Source organism: Rosa rugosa, chromosome 4, assembly GCF_958449725.1.
Source record: "Rosa rugosa chromosome 4, drRosRugo1.1, whole genome shotgun sequence".
Taxonomy (NCBI): Eukaryota; Viridiplantae; Streptophyta; class Magnoliopsida; order Rosales; family Rosaceae; genus Rosa; species Rosa rugosa.
In genome coordinates, this window is record NC_084823.1 from 20,892,905 (window position 1) to 20,898,299 (window position 5,395).

Here is a 5,395-nt window from a genome sequence, read left to right on the forward strand (position 1 = left end):
GTACGTGCATAGGTCAACATTATGCCTTCAACCAACACTTCAACATCCAAAAGGACCTCACTTCCATAAAACAAATCTCACCGACTCATCAGAGTTAAATCTAGAGGTCTCTATTCCTCGAAGATTACAACCTGCGGAAACTAAACTTATTCTAATACGAACTTAGAAGACAACTCTACCGTCCTACTGACATACACGCTGTCTAGACCCCATACTAAGACATACCCAATGATTATACCAGTACCGAAGAGTATATGATGGGGATCCGCTGCAGACGGGCTATCACTCGGGGAGTACTGATTATCACCAAATATGTACCTTACGCTCTGATACCAAACTGTCACGCCCCGAATTTTGAATAATCAATTCAAAATCCGAAACATGAATTAATACAACTCACATAAATACAACCTGAATTTTTTTCTCAAAACAACCACACCTCACATCGCTCGATATTACATAAACCAAATCTCAAATTTGTTTATTACAGCACACTCTCACCAAATTATATTGTAAGGCTCAAATGAGCATAACTCACCTCACAATTACAATTGCTGTAAAACTAAAACAAATTCTCTAACCCGCACGATCACCGTCCTGATTCTCCTGACCTGCAGGATTACCCGCTACACCGTTTGAATAGTGTACCGGGATTGCAACAATACAAACCCGGTAAGCTTTTTGCAAAGCTCGTATGAGTAAATGAAAGGATTGCACGATTTAAAGTAACACAATCAACTCAAGCACATTTTAATTTTGTTTTGCATAAGAATTGAAGTGTACAACATCACTTCAAGCATCAATCAACTCACATCTCATCATGACTACTCAATAATAAACAACTTCTTACTCAATATATACTCACAGGCTTATGATTTATTTATATAAATCATCCCATGCAGTATATTATACTTACAGGCTTATGATTAATTATATTAATCACCCCATTCAGTATATCATACTTACAGGCTTATGATTAATTATATTAATCACCCCATTCAGTATGTCATGTCATACCCAAGGGCATATGATAACTCGTTTATCCCCCAAGCAGTATGACGGCAGACAGACTAGAGCTCTAACTGTATCGTAAAGTGTCACCTGGGCCAAGGTTCACCTTACGAATGACTGCTTTTCTCAATTCACTCGACTCCTCATTTAATTCATCTCAACGACTCAACTATCGCACTTTACTCAATTACCCATTATCATAGACAACACAACATCTAAGATAAATCACATATTCCAAGGGTAATGCTCAAAATATAACTCAGTAAATCACACCATCCAATATATATTCCACGTAAATATATATATACGTAGTCACCCACACAAGAGTGACCACTAATACCAACTATAGTTCACATGCAATAAAATCTAGAAATTCATTTTTATAGTTTAAATACATTTTACTTACCTATGGACCGTAGTCGATCAAGTCCATATAATTTAAAACAAATATTTATTTTAGTAAAACAATTTCCACAATTTCTCAATTAAATAAAATCACCGAATTTCGGTTCGTGAATGAACCATGTGCGATTTACTCACCTCGATATTCCCGCTGCGTCTTCAATTCAACACAATACACACCGAAATCGTTCACCCAAGGGAGACCGTCAATCACCTAATCACACATGACCTTAACTTAGCCAATAGCTCAAAAACATACTCAAACGACAATCCAACGGTCGGATCGAAATTAAATGATGATCCAACGGTCGGATCCTCACGGATCGCCTTTAGGATCACCCCCCAAAAATCATCACGAAGATCCAACGGTCAGATCTTCCTGAATCGTCCTTACTAACATCTTCACAAATTTATACAAAAATCCGACGGACGGATTCTCACGAATCGCCTCCCTAATCACCGTTTTGCATTTATACGAAGATCCAACGGTCGGATCTTCGCCCATGACCACACAAAGCCACTGGGACAGTCATAAGATCATCGTATCAAAACTACAAGTCCATCTGACGGTCCTAACTTCACATATCACAAATCTAACGATCGAAATCGATCGAAACTTAAAAATTCATAACTTCATCATACGATATCCAAAAATTATGAATTATATATGCAAACGATCGTATCGACACGTAGAACACAAAAATGGACAGAAACTGTCCTTGGGGTGTCCGGAGGTCGCCGGAAACCACCATCACAGTGGCGGCACCGCCACCCATCCAAAGTCAAAATTAGACAAAACTCCCAACATCAAAGTCCTTCAACTCAACTCCAATTTCACTTTTCATAACTACACCAAAGTCAGATTATAAGCCAAAAAGTAGAATTTTACCTCGCAAGTTTTGAAACCCGAAGAACCCTAGTTTCCCAATCTTCAAAATTCGATCACCCCGGATTAAATCGCTGCAAGCCTTCTTGGGGATAGCTTCTACTTCCTCTGGGCTAGAAAAGCCCTCAAAGAACTCGAGCTATAGTGGCCGGAGCTGGGAGAACCAAGGTGGCGAAGGAAGACGATTTCCAGCTCGGCTGTGCGGCTTCTCGGTCTTCTAGCGGCCACCACGATGGTTATCTCAAGTCGATGTCTTCTGGAAAGTTGTAGAAAACTTCACGGTGAGAAAAATTGCTTTTGGAATCAGGTCGATCGGAGGCCTGTAGAGGAAGATATGGCCAGACAAAGTAGAGCCCAGAAAAAGTGGGGAAGAGCGATTTCGTCTCCGACGAGGCTCTCTTCTCGACCTTGTAGAGCCTCATACAGCTCGTATTTCACTTCGATTTCTTCTACAAACTCGTAAAGGGGGTCGAGACCAGAAAAACCCACTTTGTTTCACATCAATCGGTGGCCGGATGAGGAAGAACGAAGGTGACGAAGGGAGGGGGTCGCGGCTGGGCTCGGGAGAGAAATGGGGAGAAATTTCTGGAGTTCCAGAAATTCTGTCCTCATTTGCAATATTCGGATTTCTTTTTCATATTTATAGAAAATCCCAATTTTCGAATATTCGTAACTTATTCATACGAACTCCGAATATTACGTTCCATATGTCCACGAACTCGTATCGACGCGCTCTACAACTTTTATGAAGGAAGTTTTCCCAATTTCCCAATGTATAAAAAGTCAACTCCTTTGACCCCCCTAAAACGTTCAGTTTTCAAAATAAAATCGTTCGAACTAATTCCACACTCCTCTAAGCTTCGTACTCGTGTCCACGACCACGAAATCATTTCCAAAACGTCATCGGAAATTAACTTGAATTTTTCGGGTATTACATTTATAGTTCTATGTACTGTGTAATAGTAGCAAAATTAATCAAATTACATATCAAAGTGACCCTAAAACTGATGTTGTACAAACTTATGACATCGAATTTTTAGTAGTTTTTGATGTTAAATATGGATTGCGCATCAAAATGTACTCTAGAATTAATGTCAGTTGTGTTAGGAATTTGACCTAAAATTCCTCTTGCGGAAGCAGACAAGTGCAAAACAATATAGATAAACGATCGAGAAAACAAACACGAACTTGGTAACGAGGTTCAGCAAAGAACTTTGCCTACGTCCCCGGGCTGCTTGGGTTTCACTATAGAAGAAGAAGAATACATGAACAAGAATACAAGAATCTCTCACAAGAAGTTCTCACCAACTCTCAAGACCTCACTTGCTCTCTCTGTTTAATGCTTCAAAGAATTGATCTACTACTACAACCTATGCCCCTATTTATAGATATCTAACTAGACCCTATAAGACATTGGAAACCTATTCCCAATAGACATAGAAACCATTACCAAGTAGGATTATGTAAGCAGGTAGGAAACAATCAAAACTTCTCTTTGATCAAGGATTAACAAATCCTTATCCTATGTGGAATCGGATCCACACACCCAACAATCTTCCACTTGGAGCCGATTACGCTAGTAGCTAACATTCTTCAATACTCTTCAATCATAGCCAACACAAAACCCATTATCACAGCCAACATCTCCTTCTTCAAACTTGGAGACCAACTGAAGCTAAGCACAGCTTCAGTTTACTTATTGACACAGACTTAGTCAACATATCAGCAGGATTCTCACTTCCTTGAATCTTCAACAATTGCAGCACTTCATTCTCCACGAGTTCTCGTATGTAGTGATACTTCATAGGAATGTGTTTAGTCCTTGAATGACAAGCAGGGTTCTTTGCCAAGTGAATTGCACTTTGACTATCACTGTACAATGCACAATTCTCTTGCTTTTTACCCAATTCCTCCAACAGACCCTTTAGCCACACCATCTCCTTACCAGCCTCTGAGACTGCTACATACTCGGACTCCGTTGTAGACAGGGCTACTTGCCCTTGCAAATTTGAGACTCAAGATACTACAGCACCACCCACAGTGTACACATAACCAGTAGTACTCCGACAAGTATCATGATCTCCTGCCAAGTCTGCAACAACATATCCTTGTAGTTCAACATTACCTCTCTTGAAACAAAGAGACATATCAGTAGTACCCCGAAGATACCTCATGATCCACTTCACAGCCTCCCAATGTTGCTTTCCTGGATTACTCGTGTACCTACTCACAACTCCAACTGCATGAGCAATATCGGGTCTAGTACACACCATAGCATACATTAAGCATCCAACTGCCGATCCATAAGGTACATTCTTCATATATTCTTTCTCTTTTTCACTCTTGGGTGATTGTTCCTTGGACAATTTAAAGTGAGCCGCCAACGGTGTTCCTACAGCCTTTGATTCATCCATATTGAATTGCTTAAGCACCTTCTCAACATACTCCGCTTGTGAAAGCTTCAGAGTACCAGCCACTTTATCACGGATAATCTTTATACCTAAGATTTTCTTTGCCTCACCCAAATCCTTCATCGCGAACTGGTTTGACATCTCTTTCTTCAACTTCTCAATCTCATTGAAGTCTTCCCCAGCTATCAACATATCATCCACATACAGTAAAAGAATGATATAAGATTTGTCAAACCTCTTGAAGTAACAACAGTGATCGGATTGACATCTTGTGTAGCCACTCCCACACATGAAAGCATCAAACTTCTTATACCACTGTCTTGGGGCTTGTTTCAAGCCATAAAGGCTCTTTTGCAGTTTGCATACCAAGTCCTCCTTACCAGGTGCTATAAAACCTTGTGGTTGCTTCATGTATATGACCTCCTTCAAATCACCATGAAGAAAAGCAGTCTTGACGTCTAGCTGCTCCAAATACAGACATTCAGCTTCCACTAAACCAAGCACCACCAGGATTGTGGTATGTTTCACAACCGGTGAAAAGATCTCATCAAAATCAATTCCCTCCCTTTGCTGAAAACCTTTCACAACCAACCTTGCTTGCTTGGTAACGTTTGCTCCCATCAACTTCTTGCTTAATTTTGTAAATCCACTTGTTATGCAATGCTTTCTTACCTGTTGGTAACTT

The 5,395-nt window shown here is 40.1% G+C and overlaps 1 long non-coding RNA gene across 1 annotated transcript; it reads right to left on the bottom strand.

Annotated features, from left to right (window-relative positions):
* Window positions 1-339: 339 nt before the first annotated feature.
* Window positions 340-2,760, bottom strand: LOC133707132 (uncharacterized). Its single transcript, XR_009844932.1, has 3 exons — window positions 2,303-2,760; window positions 1,552-1,627; window positions 340-626 (listed from the first exon to the last, which is right to left on the bottom strand). It is a non-coding gene; the product is annotated as an uncharacterized LOC133707132 (long non-coding RNA).
* Between the last annotated feature and the right edge of the window lie 2,635 nt (window positions 2,761-5,395).